General features: G+C 41.4%; 1 protein-coding gene across 11 annotated transcripts in view; it reads left to right on the top strand.

Annotated features, from left to right (window-relative positions):
- Positions 1–18,023, top strand: part of ATE1 (arginyltransferase 1) — an 82,834-nt gene that overhangs the window by 49,155 nt on the left and 15,656 nt on the right. Inside the window, exon 12 of one of the 11 annotated variants that reach the window (XR_015950218.1) lies at positions 14,592–14,705. The exons of the other annotated variants lie outside the window; for them this stretch is intronic. The gene's annotated coding sequence lies outside the window, so the exon portion shown is untranslated. The remainder of the gene's footprint in view (positions 1–14,591; positions 14,706–18,023) is intronic. 11 annotated transcript variants of the gene reach the window in all.

The raw sequence follows: 18,023 nt of genomic DNA on the forward strand, positions 1-18,023 counted from the left end.
GCAGCTCACCATGGCGCTGGGAAGCGGAGTTTGAGGAACCAGAGGATGAGGTATGGGTGTCACCGAGATCCACCCAGTCAGAGGAAGGAGCAGATTGGCAGAACGTTTTTACCCCCACCAGCTCTGACGCCACGGACTTTTTGGGATTCCCGTCCGCCCAGGCGGAAGGGGGGGGCTCGCAGGACTGGGGGGAGGTATTCACACCAACGGGCTCGGAGAGCACTGAGTTCTTAGGCTTCCAGTCGTCACCGACACATGGGGGGGGCCTGGGGAGGGGTGAAGGAGAGCTTGGGAGGGGGGTGGATGTGAGGGACAGGGGATATCGCGAAGTCCCTCCCCTCCTGAGTTCAAGCCCGTCCCCGAGCAAAGGGGAAAGCAGGGAGAGTTCCGATTCCAGTGGGGAAGCAGGAAGTCGTGTCCGAGGCTCAGGCAAGGTAGAGGAGCCAGGGTCCCAGGTGGGACAGGAAGGGGCAAGCAAGGGGGGAAGACCCATCCCCCCAACTCCAGAATTACGCAGGAAGAGGAGGGGCAAGAGGATGGGTCTGCCAAAGCTTTTGTGTTGGAGAAAGACGCGCCAAAAGCCATTAGGAGGTTCTGAAACCGACTGACCACATCACTCCGTGTAAATAGCAATGACTTGAGCACTGTAAATACGCAGCACCAATAAAAGAATAAAATGCAGAGCTGCGTGGCGTCGTTACTCTGAAGTAGTCCACTCCGGCCACCGTGACAAGAACAGTGGAAAGGATTCCAAAATGTCAGAAAAGAAAAAAGAGGCCAATTCATCTGTGATTAATCATTACGCTAAATACCTCTGATAGGCTGTGGTCATAAGCAGAAGGTATTTATTGTGCAGTGCTTGAGAACCAATTTTCTGTGGTTAGGTTTTGAGGGATTCAGCAGCATTGAAAAATGGTACAGTAGTAGCCTGCAACTCCACATCCGCAAAGTCAAGCTTTGGCAGCCTAAATCCCCTGAGCTCTGGCTTTTTCACAGTTCCCTGGCTGTGGAATTTAGTTAACCTTTTTCAGTAAACTTGGCTTTGCTGCCTAAGCAGAAATGGAAAACCACAGCAGAGCAAAAGCCCAACAGGATGTTGTTTAGCCACATTCTCTTGTGAGCCTGCCACTATAACACTGAAAGGATTGCAGATTTCTTGCCAACCCCACACACAACGCAGCTGGCACTTCACATCTTCCTGATGGATACTTTATTAGCCTCATTGTATTTTAGCTGATTTCAGATGACAGCCTGCTATTTGCTAAAGTAGTGATACTTATCGACAATGCCAGAGACCTATGATAGAGGCTTATATAGAACTGACAGCTTTCTTTTGTGGTTGGTTGATATTTGTGGCACAATTCAAAATGTGTAGCAGCTAGTTTAAATTTCTTAGTGAGCAGAAGCAAACCCTTATGAGACTACTCTAGAAAGAGGTTGTGGTGATGTGACATGATCCTGATTGATGACTTAATCTACCGGTAGTGAAGTATTCAGCCCATCACCCATTCCCACCCACCCCCACCACCCTCTGTATATATATAGGGTCTGACACTTCTGTTTCTAGTGTATCTGAAGAAGTGTGCATGCACACAAAAGCTCATACCAAAATATAAACTTAGTTGGTCTTTAAGGTGCTACTGAAGGAATTTTTTTATTTTGCTTCGACTCAGACCAACATGGCTACCTACCTGTAACTAGAACTCTTCTCAGAAAGTTAGGGCTAAAAGTTAGAGCTACAGCAACTGGGTTTAACTTGTGTATTTTTCCTCCTCAATCTGAGTCCATAAGGACTATTTTAAAAAGAAAAAAGGAATATTTGAAACAAAGTCAGTACTAATAATCTTAGGTTTAAAGGAATATGTCTTATACTCTGTTTTGTAGGGTTTGATAAGAGTACAAGTTTGATTTAAAATGAAGGTGCACATGTAACACATTACATTATTTGGAGACTATATGTCACATTGATTTAGATATGGGAAATTTGCCGGTTCTAGTGATGGTTTATAAATGAGCTTCTATTATTTATAAGATACTGGCCTGGTTCACACATTGCTGACAGTCAAACCTACGGTAGATAGTTCAGTAAAGACAGTAGCTTACTTTCTAAACTTTCCCAAACTCCCGCAAGGAGCTCACTCATGCCTGGTCCTTTACTGCTGAGCTTGAGCTAAGCCAAGCTTTGGCTTGGTGGATCATCCAAATCCAGTCTTGTGGTTAAGTTCTCTCCAAACTAACAGTGAGCTGTAACTTAGAACAAACTTTAGTAGTTATTCTGGAGGGAGCTTGTCAATGAGGTGGGTTTGCATGGTAGACGAAGATATACATTGGTTTAGCTCAGGGCAGCAGCAAAATGACTAGGGAGGTGTGAAGTAACTGTGATCTCTTCTCCAGAAAACTGCACATTTGCTCTAGGTCAAGGTTTGGCTTGTTGTGATGTGCTCCCATACCACTGTCTTTATTGACCTATCTAGATTAAGCTGCTTCATTATGGATGCTTCAAATAGCTGGAATGACAAGTAGCAGTAGTCACATTGATATAAGGCGGTTGATTTCTAGATGCTCTTCGCTCACCATGTCTTCAGGTAATCAGTGTGTCAAATGCAGAGCATATACGTAATGCGGAGTACTTCGGTTTTTTATATATTCTGAAAAGCGACTCTTTGAAAGTTTTGCATCACTGAAGAGGAGCTGTTCTAAATGAAGCTTTGATTCTTCCTTTTCTTCGTTGAGTTTGTCAGCGGTGGCTTGGGTGGGGGCAGTGCTGAGCTAGGGAACTCCCTACACTCAACACTAGCTGTTTTTCTGTCTTGGTGCAGGTAGGTAGCCGTGTTGGTCTGAGTCGAAGCAAAATAAAAAAATTCCTTCAGTAGCACCTTAAAGACCAACTAAGTTTATATTTTGGTATGAGCTTTCGTGTGCATACCAAAATATAAACTTATATTTAAGCTCATACCAAAATATAAACTTAGTTGGTCTTTAAGGTGCTACTGAAGGAATTTTTTTTATTCTGTCTTGGTGATTCACTTTAGCAGGCCCACAAACAACATGAAAGAAGTTCCAGAGCAACACTGAAAGAACATTGCACCTACAGCTCTCTCTATATATACTAATTAATACTGCACCACTTCTTTTTTCCCTTTTAAGACTCTAAGGGAAGTGGATCAAAGAAATGTAAAAACTCAAAAGAGTTACTATCTTCTTTGGTTTCTCTGTAACTCGTGTTTTATTTTGCATATTTCTCCCCGCCCGTTCAATCTTGAAGGGTTTACATAACTGCTGGGCCAAATAGGTCATGCACCTGTGCAGAGCATGTGATAGGAATATTTTAGAGCTCCAGTCATAGAGCTAGCAGTCATTTTCCCATTCCCTGTTGCAAGGAGATTGAGTGGCAAGAGGAATGTGCTGTATTATGCCAAGTGAATGTAAATAAAGCATAACAAGATCTAGCATGAAATAAAGTAAGCATTTTAAAATTATGATTTATAAACTAATGAGGCTGAATCAGTTAAAAGTTTTTACTGCCCTTAACACTGGTTTTGTTGCATTTCTCAGGCAAACTGATACTGTATATTGTTCAGATCTGCTCCCTCTTTTTTGCATTAGAACAAATAAATTGTCCATGTGTCTGAAAATGAGTTCTTTGTAACTATGGGAATATATATTCTAGAGCAGGGGTGGCCAACTCCCAAGAGACTGTGATCTACTTTCAGAATTAAAATCTGGCGGTGATCTACCCCCATTTTTGGGGGTTCAGCTCAAAGTTGTTGAGCTTTTTTTAGGGAGAAGGAAAGGGGGGTGACCAGATTTGGTAACCTTTTGGGGGTGGCAGCACTGCCCAAATACTTTTCTTACAGAGGACAACAGAAACTTTTAGAGATTTCTTGGGAGAGAGTTGCATAAAAGCACTCACAAAACTGTATGCAGCACAAACTCCTTTACCCACTCCATTAACCTACCTATCAAGATTTCTTAAAAAATACATGCCTTCATCCATTGTTAGTGTGACATCTGTGTCACCATTTCGGTAACCAACTGTTTGATATCAGGCGAGTACTGTGTCAGGGCCAGTTTCAGGGAATCTGTCATGTTTGAACCTTGTTTACTCTTTGTCATTTTTAAATATGAAAATGCAGATTCACACAAATAAGTACCAGTAGAACCAAAACATGAGTTCTAAAGGTGGGAAGCAAATACACACACATAAAGACAATTGTTGCAGTGTTGTTTTCCAGGCAGACCACCTTAAGATCATAAAATTGTCCCTATTAAACTCCCATGTATCCAGAAACAGCAAAGCCCCCCCCCCCCAAAAAAACAACAACACAGCAGCATCCCCCCTCCCAAATGCCCCTCAGGAAATCCCAATACACATAAAATTACTACTTGTGTTACTAGCATAGGATAGTTAAAACAAACTTTTGAGGGTTCAAGAGGAGGGAAGGCAGGCAGGTAAAGGGGATGATGTGCATTTCACGGGGAAGTTGAGAAGCAGAATCAGCGAGACTCCTGCCTAGAGTGGCAGCAGGCGAGTGGTGGTGGGGTGATAGGAGAGAATATTAAGGAGCCCTTGCCTGGTGGAATGATCAGCGGTTTTCACCCACCTGGTGCCCCTGTGTAAGTTTTGGACTACAGCTTCCATTGGCCCCTGGGGCTTCGTAGTCCAGAACCCTCTGAAAGACAGCAGGTTGGAGAAGACTGGGATAATGCAAATGCTGCCCCAGAACTTGCTGGCTTTATAAGCAGTGCATTCAAGGGGCTGTAGGGTGATCACAGAAGAGTGAGACCTGTGCCAACAGAGTGTACCCCATTCACGCCCAAGGAGAAGGTTATTTGCCCCCAAAGTTTGCAGAAGTACAAAAATATTCTAGCGGGTGCAGGAAGTCCTGAGGGGAGGACATATAATGAAGACTGAGTAGTGAGTCTGTTGCTGCTCCTGTCACCTCCTCCCGCCTCAGCCTTTCCTGTCGGCTTCCCTCCCTTGTTTGTTTGTTTGTTTGCTTGCTTGCTTGCCTGCTTGCCTCCTCCAGCCAGGAGCACCGGTGGCCACCACCCCTGACTCCCAAGTTCCCAGAGCCCTTGCCGGGGCACTGGCAAAGCTGCACAGGTCATCCTCTCGTGGCTCCCCCGTCCGCCCCCTCCCTCCCTCCCTCCCGGCTCAGGGAGGGGGAACTGTCTGCCCCTTCCTGGCTCCGTGCTTAGCATTACATGCTTATCCATTTGAATGTAAAGAGAAGAGGAGTGGGAAAGTAGACTTGGTTTTTTTTAAGGGAGCCGGGGATCTCTCTGCTGGCATGAGGGAGCAGGAGCAATCCAGCGATTATGCGCAACGCACTCACACACACATACTGGTGAGTTCTATATCGGCAAGAGGGAAGGAGCTCTCCCTGCAATTGCCCATTGGCTATTGAGCTTTGAGGGGGGGGGAGAGAGACAAGAGTTGTTGAGGTTTTTTTTAGGGGGAGAGCTCTTTTTTTCTTTTAGGCTGGCAAGCACTAAGGAACCCACGATCTACCCGCGAGCTACCAGAAACTTCCTCGCGATCTACTGGTAGATCGCGATCGACCTGTTGGACATGCCTGTTCTAAAGCAATTAGAAACCCAAGCCTAAATTTCTATTTTATAGGCTGATTTCTTCTGAACAGTATGGAGTTGGTGTTCAGAAGTATTGCTTTCTTCATTTACGGGGGCGGGGGGATGAATCTTCTGAGATCCTCTGTTACATTTCCTCCATGCTATTATTCACAGTGCTGGACATTTGCAGCCAATCCTATGCATGCATGCATATTTACACACACACATCCCCCAACATGAGTACTGAAGAGTTCAATTCACAAACCACTTTGCTGATGGTTTTCTCGCCCTGGAACCTGGAACTTACCGGTACTTGCCCAAGAGCTTATGCATTGGCTTACAAGGGCTACTAAGACCTGCTGGAGCAGTTGAACGAATTCCTTTCCAGACGCTGCAACCTGATTGCCTGGCCTGGGGAAACAGAACTCTAATCAGATACGGCAAATTTGGAGCAGCTGCAGTTGCTCTCTGTCACTTGCATCTAGCGTTAACAGAATGTCTTAAAAACAAGGTTTAAAGTTTAATGTTTTAAGTTTCACAGCTACTCTTTTAAAGACCACCTGCGTATTGTAAGGAATATTGCTGCTGACACTGTGATACTGATGTTACCTTTCAGTGATGGTTTCAAGGAACTCTGTTACTTATCACTAACAGCATTGTATACTGTGAAATGTGAGGCTCCACCTCTCCTATGAGTCACATTCTCCATTTGTATTAGGAGGCAGCAGGATCAAGGAAGTTGTCGCTATTGATGACTGAGTGCATTGTTGAAAGCACTGTTGGTTACATGTTAACAGAAGCAAAAGGTAACTTTCAAGGGTAGAAGCAAAGCTCTCTCTTACATGCCCCCTCTCTAGAAAACATAGATGGCTCTCTTTGTTTTCTCCCTGCTTCCCAAGTTCTTAAGTCAGGTCTCAATACAGCAGATTCCTAGCGTGTGAGGTAGGTGTATTAAAGTGAGAAATAGTAACTTGCCCAAGTCCGCAAAGTAGAAATTTAGGGTGGGATTCAGTGTAGTTCCAAGGAATTGGTGCCATCAGTGCAAGCATTTCTGCTTAGTTAACAGAGTAAACCTCCCTGTGGAGCAAATTTGGGGGTGAGGGTGGAAGAGGATGCAGAGGGAGGAAAGTCCCAGTGCACTAGCAGGAATCCCTGTGCACACCAAATTAGTTGAATGCTGCCCATAGTGAACAAATGCTGCGCTGCTTGCTGCTTGTCCACATAAGGTTTGAATGTTCATATGTATAAGAGGCATAGGCAATCTCTACAGGAGTATAGGATACTTTCCATTTCATTTCTTAAAACCTGTGGAGATGTCCCACTAAACGTTTTGCGTTGTTCTGCCCACTCTGAGTGACAGGACTTGCCAGCTTTGTGGCCAAAATCTGAGTTTCAGGCAATAAGGTTTGCAACACCTTGCAATAACTGTGAAGCATGATTATAGGCATAACTGCCAAGTTATCCCTTTTTTTAAGGGAAATTCCGTTATGCTGAATAGGCTTCCTCGTGAGAAAAGGGAAAACTTGGCAGCTATGATTATAGGTAATGAAAAATTCTGCTTTCCATAGACATATACACTTAACTCTTTATTAGTGTTGGAAAACGTAATTTCCACACTGCTCTGTATGCAAATAATATATGTTAATAACATACTTTTAAGTCAGACTAGATGGAAGTTTACATTCTGTGTCATGAAGGCAGTGCGTTGAATATATGTTTATATAAAATGTATAATGTTAATTTGTTAATAATCTAACACATAATCAATAGAAATAATACATTAAACTTCCACTCTTCCATTTTTTAAAATCTTGGTGTGCTTGATTATAAGGTCAGTTGAGGGAGAAGGAAAGGGAAGGGGGTTAATAGCCACTGAGTTATTAGGGGTGATTTTGACTACTGCTGTCAAACAGAGCTGCCAGAAAGATTAATTCCAGATTCCCATTACAAGTCCGAGACAAACTGTTCTTGAATGAGACACTAGGGAGAGTTTTATCATGTCTAATTCATGCTCTGTGATAGTTACACACTCACTAATCACAGCAGAACACAAAGAAGATTGCCATGAATTAGATCAAAACTAGAGGGCAGCTCATATAATGGCTTGTGAGAGTGCTATGATTTACTCTGCCAAAGCATGCAGAGGGGTGTTCTTTAGAAATGTGCCATTCATCTTATATAAATATAAATTATCTTTCCTGGAGTATTAGTTCTTTATTGGGCAATTTCCCACTAGATTATATAGCCTACTTCACAAGAAAGAGTAGGGCATTTCTGATGTTCTACTGAGAATGGCCTTCACTGTCCATGTTCTTGCATGATTGCAGTCCATAGACTCCACCCTCCCAGTTGCTCAGTACTTTTGTAGTTGGTCATAGTAAGTGTGAATTAAATCTGTAATGTGGCACATTTTGCATCACTAAAGTATTTTCCCACTTTAAGGTATAGTCATTGATCTGTAGATCATCTCAGGAGACTTTGGTATTGCTTTGAATAACATCAGGATCCTTAACATTTATAGAGTACTGTACGTGGTTTTGGTGTATAAAGCCCTGTACAGCTTGGGGCCAGGATACCTGAAAGATAATTTCATCCCTTATATACTCAGCTAAACATCGTGCTCTGCAGGTGAGGGCCTCTCACAGATACCATCTTATCAGGTCCATTCCGCACAATGTGGGAATTGTGCCTTCAGGGTTGTGTCACCTACCCTTTGGAATGCCCTCCCTTTGAATATTAGACAGGTACAGCTTCTGTTGCCTTTTTGACACCTACTGAAGATATTTATCTTTCAACATGCTTTTAAATGCGAAGTCTTTCCCAGTTTGCACCCGCATTTGAATTGTTTTTATGATGATTTTAATGTGTGGCATCACTTGTTGTTTGCCACCCCCTGCTCCTTTGAGTGGAAGGGTGGGATATATAATTATAGGGGTGTGTGTGAAAATGCCTATACCTATTACAGCAAAAGAGGGTTTAGAGAAGGCTTTGTCGTTGGCTACCCCAGCCATATCAGCATGTAATAAAACTCTTGCTTTGCAGGGACATTGCAGGAAATGCTGCATGTAAAATTGGGGTAGCCAGTGTTGATGACCATCCTATCTAAAACTTTGTTCCTGTTCGAACATAACTCTTATTTCTTTCGTTTGCCTGGAGAGTTGAGCTTAAAGCTGATTTAATTTAAATGGTGACACTTGCCAGAGCATGCATAGGTTTCCTTTCCTGTCAATCACAGTGGCTACTCAGCAGGTTTTATCTTTACCTTTAATTACTTATTACCTCTGTTATATTAAAGCAGCTGGCTAAAAAGGATTAGAACAAATCCAGGGTGCATTTTTCCTCCATGCTGAAGTACCTGATACAATCTCTAATTGGATGAGAGCAGGGAAATTGTTGTAGGTGTTATTTCATAATATTTTAGAGTAGCCGTTGAACCCATTCTGACACAATCAGCTTGTTTTGAAAGGAAGATGTCAGTAGCAATAACTGGTGACTCCTAGATATACTGTATCGTTGTTCAACATTGCATAGAGTTGGGTAGGCTTCCACATGGTGCCTTGTCTCCAACAACAGCATCTAGAGTCCAACAAGGTGTTGAAATGTTGTACAAAAAAAGCTGCCAAACAAAAGAAGCAGTAGGGATTTTAAGCGTTTTATGCGTGTGCGGTTTGTCAAATAGTTTTGATGTTTGAAAGCCAAAAGGTTTTCAGTGTGTTCTTTTCATTGTGGCATGCCTTGTTATAGTGGAGAGGCTGGCAAATTCCCATCTTTGTTTTGTAAGTCTCAGAAGTTAGTTGCATAATTATTATTACAAAAAATATAGCACTTGGGCTTCAGTACCACAAAGGAAGAACATAGAGCCTGGATTCAATCATCTGTTTTTAAGTTGTTCTAGACAGGGTTGTCCAACACAAATATCCGTGTCCCATTTTTCCATGTGCTGGTAACTATAAGGTTTGCTTTCTCTGTGTTGTGGACGGGCTTGCCTTTTAACACAGTCTGTAAGCTACCGTTAATTTGAAGCATGTTAGATCGCAGATGCTTTCACAAATTCTTATGCAGCTGCACTACTACCGAATCCATTTCCAAATTGATGGTGCTGATCTTCAAAATCCTCCTTGAGTATCAAACTTTTTGCTCACTGTGGTAAAATTCAGAGCCTTTTTTCCTGGGTGTCTATGCCAATTAAGGCATGGTGGGTGATGATCACCACCAGAGAGAGGTATTGTCCTATTGGAACACTGTCTTTAAGGAGTCTTGTTTGGCAACCTCATCAGTAACGCTTTCATGCCAGTTAAACACAGTTGTGTTTCCCATGCTTTAAAAAAGTATTTTTAACAGCAAAGTGATTGGTTTCATGCTGCTTTTATCTGTTAAATTACATCTTCTCATCTTTTACATTAGTGGTTATATTATTGATAGACCTGGTGTAAGATGCTGTATAAAATTTATTTAGAAGGCAGAGCACGCATTTCTAAATAATTAAATGATGCCTCCTCAGGCAGTCATAGAACAGTTTTTAAAAGGGTGCTACTAAAATTTGAAAGACCAAAGTCTGCCACTGACCAGCCCCTTGGAAACCTTTGAGCTGCTCTTGAGACTGTGGTGGCTGTGTGAACTATTTTGCAGAGGATAGTCTTCTCTTTGGAGGGCTGTCCTGTCCATATTTGGTTGAAAGGGACAACAGGGATCTTGAAGTTGCACATTGACAGTTAGCAAACTAGATAGCAGGCAAAGCAGGTACATGCTTACAGTCCTTCCCAATAGGGGGGAGATGCATAATAATTTTATTCCATTGGTTTCTAAATTATACACACAGAGAGAGACACGTAGAAGCACATGTGGTGTGTTTTCTGTCTTTCGGTGGCCACCCAACTTGAGACTCATCCCAAACTTCCATCATACTGGATTGAATGTTCCCCACACCTAAAGCTGTTGCTGGAGGTTTTCCTTGCTATCCCTATTGTTACATTGCTGCAACACAGTTTGCTATCTTACATTATACTGTATATATTTTAAAGTCGTTTCTAGATAAGCTAAAAACGCAGTGTTTGTTTTTAGGAAAGCCATAGTGAAACAACTTTAAAATGTATACAATCTAATCCAACAAAATGTGTTGTAGGAATGTAACAATAGGGAATGTTTTCTGAACACGCTTGAGTAGGATTGAGCTCCGACAGGCTTGTTGCTTTAACCCACCCTTTTTCTTTCCAGCAGTTTTGAAGCAGGGGGCTGTTAATCTTCAGAAGCACGAAGGACTGGTGGGGGACAGGAAGCTAAAATAAACTGGTGAACGATTTGCACTTTATTAAATTGAATATCTGTACTGAAAATTGTGCAGTCTTTTGTGAGGCATGCAGAAGTCCATTAATGTAAAGAGAAATTTTGGTGAAAGGGATATTCCCCCCCCCCTCACTAGTCCAATGTATTATATTGTTGAATAGCTCACATTTCATGTGAAATCATTTGAGAGTAAGGAAAGCTCTAGGAAAAAGTCTTAGTTCATTGATACTAAATTTGTGTAATTACAACTTTTTTTGCTTCTCTCCCAAGTTCCCAGTGAAAATTGGTGGCAGCTGCTACCCACTGGGACTGGTAGGGTGGAAGGCATGGAGGCCAACAGTAGGTGGAGCAACAGCCAACTAATGCTAGTTTTGTCACCATCATCCTCCCTGCTGAAGGTAACATTGAGACTAAAGAGGAGGTAGCTGATAGCCACGGTCACAGTATATAAGGATGCAGGCAGGTGAGGCTTGCAGATAGCAGGCTGAGGTTGGTGGAGCAGTGCCCTGTTTGCCCTAATGGAACATCCAGTGGTTATAATCTATTTTAAGTATAATATATAATCTCTGCACATCGGTAAAGCATCTATTTTTCTAGTTCTAAGTAAAGGGTTCTTAAACTGGCGTGGTACCTTTTTTAAACATACGATTTATTTTGGCGCCTTAAGCTGATCTACATTCCTTCTGAAGTCATTTTATATACAACATTTCAAAATGGTCTACAAAAATTAATAGCTTGTAAGTTTAGTATATCTTAAAAGAAGTTTAATATAGCAATATATCATACAAATGAATGTTAGACATATTGGAACCAAAGTCTCAAAAGTATCGCATGCTGGGGTTTTTTTTTTAAGCAGAATAAATTTGTGAATTTGCTGTTCAGTAGTATGCTTTCCAGGGCAGCAAGCCTATGTGGTGGTATTCAGTTCCCTGAGTGGAAATGACTTAAAACAAGGAGACTTCCGCTTCCTGCACTGGCTCGTTTCCACCTACCAATCTACTTCAGAGGGTTGGAGGCGCTCCAGACCAAATTACAGTATGTGTGTCAGTGCAAAGTGGTTCTGCTGGGGAGGAAAGGAATGGCAACTATAAGAGTTAGACCTTCTTTGTATCATGAATTTGTATCACGTATCAATTTACAAAGGAGACAATGCACAGAAGCTAAGACTTCAGTCCTGCGTATTTTTACTTGGATGTAAGTCCCGTGGACCTCGGTGAGGCTTACTCCCATGTCATTGTAGTTAGGATTGCAGCCTAACCATATTAGTGGCACATGATATTTAAACAAAGATTAACCCTTTTTGTTTTATTTGCCCCCTGTGAGTGTGTGCATACTTGTAATATTTGGTTTCTTATGAGAACTCTTTTGATACCTGTCAGTCATTTGGACATTATTTAAGTTTTGGATAAACATTCAGATATCTTAACCTCAGTAGAAAATCCATAAACATTCTATTTCTGTCATCAGGAGTCTGGAGCTAAGGTACAAAATCTGGTGTAGACTAAATAATATTTATTGGTCCTGTAGGGATTATTTCATAATCTTTTCATTCCATTGTTTTAGCCCAGAGTGAAACATTAAAAGTTCTGTTGAGAGTTTTTACTTTTCTCTGGGCCTTGTAATTCTTAAGACAAATTATTCAGTAGTGACCTTTATGATAGTGTGATGATGGATTATTTATAATTCTTCCTGTTAAAGCTCCTGAAAGATTTCAGCAAGTTCTCACTTTAGATAACTTTAGGTCTTTTATAAAACCTATTGTCTGATAGTCTCATAAATATGGGACATATTTATTAGTTCAAAGTAAGCCCATTTAGCAATAAGCCATTGGGATGTCTCACTCCCCCAGCTCTCTCTGGAATATCTCAACACTTTTTGTAGATATGTTCTGTTCCACTTCATTCATGATGTGTGTCCAAAATCTTCTATCTTTCTCAGTCGTTTTCGGCACTCAATCAGTAAAAGGAGGCCATATAATTCCCTGCCTTACAGACTTACACAGAGTAATACAATTATTGTTATTTTTTGCTTATTGCATTTCTATTGAAACAGTGATCAAAATGATTGCTTTGAAGCTTTTCCCCATTATACATAATGGCCATTTTGCTCCATACCACAACTAGCATCAAGAATGTACAAAACCCCTGAATGTATACAGTAACTTTATTTCTCCAAGGGCATGCATTATCAGAGTGAGTACCAAGCCTGACTTGGCAGAATATTACTCTTTTCTTTGTAATTTTTGAATATTTCCAGCTGAGGTTGTTCAATTATTATTATTTTTGTTAAGCAGTTTAGATCAGTTATTTTCAATCTGCCAGTGTTGTGCCATGGTTAATATCAGACCAGGGCTATGGAAACAAAAGTCTCAAATCTTCACTCCACTGTGAAGCTTTGGCCAAACCCATGGTTTGAAGTTGACTTACGGTATCTTGGAAATGGAGTATATGACTGATCAGATTCAGGCTCAAATTCCCTCTCTGATTATCCTCTGGGATCATCTTGTGCTGTCCTGAAAGTAAAAGATGGGTCAGTGGGGGGAAGAGACAACAATCAATGTCTTTGGAAGAAGGAAGTGTAAAAATGTAATAAATAAAAACTTGCATTCAGATCAGGTTGAGTTATTTTGCTCCGTCTTTGTTTGCCACTGGAGATCTGGAACTAGAATTTTGTAAAAGTCGGGTTTTTCCAAATCTGAATAATAAAAGATTTGAATGTTAACATATAGTTAAGGCAAGATTGCTAACAAGAAGCCACCCTGAGCTTTGCTTTATTATTGATTACATTTGTATCCCACCTTCTCTTAAAAATAAATGCCCAAGGCAGCTAACATCAATAAAACCCACTATAAAGATAACTAAGGAAATAAGCAATGTTCCAATAAAAAATAAGATAAGCGCATACAACAAAAGTTGCCAGTTTTGATCAGGCTAATTTAAAAATTGAGGAAAGTAAATAAGCATGTTAAATATATTCAAAGCCACACTGCTGGTCCTTTAAAATTAAGTCTAGAACAGGGCAACTTGTGTTCTTTGTTTTCAGAGCCAATAGGTCACAAAGCAATGGCATAGTTTTCTCTGAGGTCCATATCTTCATAGCAGGCAGAGTGGGGTGAAGGAGACCCTCTGGGGAAGACTGGCTTTCATTATATGTTCAGACTCCACCCTAAGTAGAATTTAAAAGATCCTTGATACAAGATGAGTTTACATCTTTCTGAAATGAAATGTAAATTATTTGGATTTGTAAGAAATTCATTTGGGGAAGAAGCAGTTCAGAGTAATGCAATATATAAAACCGTGAAGAATAGGCTGAAATTGGGTTGGGGGATCCTAATATGCTTGCTAAGAATAGAATTTGTATTGTGGGGGAAGTTCGTTTTGGGGATGTTTGCAGCTCATAGATCAGACTGCAAAAAATCGAGACCTTATTGGAGGGAACTTCCTACCCCAGCAGGACAAAATTACCTAACGGGTCTTTTCCAGCTCTTGTTTCAGTGTTTTCTATTAAGACTGTTTTTACACAAAGTTCACATGGCAGTCACTGATACTTTTTGTAAGCTTGTAAAAGGCCAGTGTATCCCTACAAAAACCAAGAATGTTTATATCTGTATAGGCAATACACTTTTAAACAACTTTTAGAAGCCTGTTGTTTCATTTCTAGTGCACAGTTCAAATACTTCAAGTCAACGTGCTCCACATATAATAGCTGTTTTCCCTTCTTTTTCTTGGGCACAGCTTATTAGGGTTCTCCGGAGAGCTAGTGAAAATTGAATAGTCCAGTGGTGTCTACACTGCTAGAGAGAAAAGGAAATGAGAATTTCTACACTATCAGATTTCTCCCAAGAAGAGGTCAGTTTGGCAGAAACAGGATTAATAGCATCGTCTTCAAAACAATAGGGAATCTGTCTACCTTTCTTTCACATTGCCGTTTGCATTTTGCCCTTTTATACAAAATCCGTCTGTACATGTTCCTAGAGAGCATTCATGGCGCACAATGATGAAAAATGCTGGCTTTCTAGTAGGCTATATTTATGCTAATACTACTAAGAATCATTGCATCTTAAGAAGTTATCCGGGAAGCTGCTTAATCAGTTTTAGGTGTCTTCTCACTCACCCACCCCAGGACACCTACTTGTATCCAGCAGTGCCACTCAGCTGATGATAAGGTTTCTGTTACTGGTTTGGATCCATTTTGGATCCAGGAGAAGTGTAGCCCTGTTAATTCTCCTGGACCTCTTGTCACCTTTCAGTATAGCTACCATGGTATCCTTATGAAACTTAGTACAGCACTACAGCAGTTCTCCTCCTCCATGAAGACTGGGAGACTGCTGTTTGGTTCCATAGCATTTATGCTCCACATCTCCATTTGTCTCCCATGTGACTCAACATCCATGCAAAACTACTGATATCCAGAGATGCTGTGAAGCATGCGGCGCTTACTTGGCTGTAGCTTTCTGTGTTTGGGATTGATCATGAATACATTGGCATGATAAGATCAAACCTAACAAAGTGGAGTTGGGGATGCACTTCTAAAGGATCAGGTTTGCAGTCTGGAAGTACTGACCTCCGTTTAGAGACAGAGTATTGTGGAACTGAAGGACTTTTTACCATTTGAGTGTTGTGAGCCATTCCTGGACAATGATAACTTCCCCACAGTTATCCATGCTCTGGTAACCTCCAGATCAGAGTTTGTGTGACTGTAGTATGTGTGCCCTCATAAGATTGAGGGCACAAGGAGAAGGGGATGACAGAGGACGAGATGGTTGGACAGTGTTATAGAAGCAACCAACATGAATTTGACGAAACTCCAGGAGGCAGTGGAAGACAGGAGTGCCTGGCGTGCTCTGGTCCATGGAATCACAAAGAGTCGGACACGACTAATCGACTAAACAACAACAGTATGTGTGACTGAGGCACCCTGGCTACCTTTGAAGGCTGCTTAAAAGTCTGTTGGCTCAAATTACAGCTGTTGGACTGTCATCTGGGATTGACTGATGAGAGCAGGTACTTCAAATGGATTTTGCCCCCAAAGTTGATGGGCAGTGCCATTTGAATGGTGTGCATGTGCCACGTCTTGTGATCGGTTATGCAGGTCTTACTTAGCCCCCCCCTTCAATATTTTATTCCAAGTTGGCACCCCTTCTTCCTGGCTATCCTGTGAGAGGATTGGGACAAGAGAAACTGTCAAGCCTGGCACTTAACTGTTGAGGCTCTTACATGTACCACAAAGTTATCATTTAGCATTACATGTAAACAAAGCCACTGAGTTGTTTAAAAAAAATTATTTTATGCATAAAGTTGCAGTGGTGCCTTGTGCAGAATTTTTTTTAAAAGATGATCCTCAGTTTTAAAATATTTAAATAATTATGTAGCTATGCTAATTGTGGTAGGTGGATCTGTTTAACATAGGAGTGCATCTAACGACCAAATCACTTTTGGACTGGATAGTTGGATCATTGTTTCAGCTGCATGCATACAGACTCCCAGCAGATCACAGCTGACGATTTGCCACATATGCACACTAAGCCGTGTGACTTACTGGAGGTGTGTGAAAAAATTTAGGCAGCACTCTCACTAGGAGAGAATGAAAGCTAAAGGAGAAAATGTGCTAAATGACTTTTTGAAAGGCTTCCCAGCCCCCAGTATAAACTCTGAACTGGAAGCAACTTAACAGCTTTTTTTTTTAAAGAGACCTTGCCATTTAAGACATTCAAGATTTTAAAAGCAAGAACTAGAAATATGTCTAGGATGCGCCAAAAAACTAAAGCATGGGGGAATAAAGAGGAAGATGGAATGATGGCCCAGTTTAGCTATTGGGAGGAGCCTATGGGCTTGCATGCTGCTGCTGCTGCTGCTCAGTCTTCCTCTCCTCACCTATAAATTCCCCCTTCTCTGCTCTGGGTAGCAGTAATTGATTGCACTGATTCAGACATAAAAACTGAACCTTTCAAGTTCTCTATGCATGTAGGCATTCCCATGCAGACATCCATACGTAATGCATGAATATTGGCAGCACGACCTCCGGTGCATCACCATTCTATACATAATGTTCTCCTTTATGGAATGCATGCCTGAAGGGGGCTGTCATCTTGGTTGTTTCTGATTCGGCTCTTTTATTATTTTTATTATTCTGTGTGGTGCAGTCTAAACACAGTTTGTGAAAACAGAGTAGCAGAACTCACTTGCAAAGCACTCTCCTGGGGTTGGATAATGCCTATCTCTGTTTATGCAATGAAATCAGGGAGCAAGGGTCTGCTGTAGTACTTCGCTGCTGGGATTCCATTGGTGTTCCCTTTCAAGGAAAAGGCTGAATTTAATAAACGTTTAGGCTGGCTCGTTTTCTCCTCCTCTCTCTCTCTCTGTCTCTCTGACGGCGCTGCCTTTGCCTTAATGCATTGCTGTTGATAATTTGGGGTTATTTTGTTTATGTAATGTTAGGACTCCTCTTCTAAGCAGCTGGCTGGAACCTGAGATGAAGGCTGCCTTAATTCGCTTTTAATAAAAGATCAATGGGTTATTGTGGAAAAATAGAACACAGATGTACACTTTACCTGATAAAAGAATTAAATGTGTGTTTAACCTTTTCTGTTTGTTCTGTGCTACTGGTACTTGACCTCCTTTGTTTTTTTGAAACTATTATCTTTCCTTGGAGCTTTTACTTTTCATATTTGGCTTAGTCTGTGAAAACAAACTGTGCCGATGCTCCTTCATCTCAAATACTCGCCAAATCTCCCAGATTTTCCGAAATATTTAAAAAGTAAATCTTCAGACTTAAGTTTCATTAAAACCTTTGGCCTTGCCTTGGAACAGAAGTCCAGAGATTGGTTTTAGCACAGAAACGTGAACACAAAGCAAGGCAGAGTGAGAATACTTCAATTAAAGAACCTTATGGCAGAGTTGCCAAGCATGCCTCCAGAAGTTTCCAATAAAAAAATACAGCCACGCTTTACATTGGCCTGAATGAATGTCATATGTATGTGTTTAGCTTTCAGTGTATCTTTTACAAAAGGGAACTAGTGACAAGAGAATATGGTTGAATTTATTTTTGGGGTGGGGTTGGGTGCATTGCAGCGCAGGAGCACAGCAGGGGAGAAGAGGGAAATCAAGGGAGCGGAGAAATGAGCACTTTATGCAGCCCTGGTTAAAATATACCTGCCTTACAAAACA

The sequence above is a fragment of the Zootoca vivipara genome, chromosome 5, assembly GCF_965207765.1.
Source record: "Zootoca vivipara chromosome 5, rZooViv2.hap1.1, whole genome shotgun sequence".
NCBI lineage: Eukaryota > Metazoa > Chordata > Lepidosauria > Squamata > Lacertidae > Zootoca > Zootoca vivipara.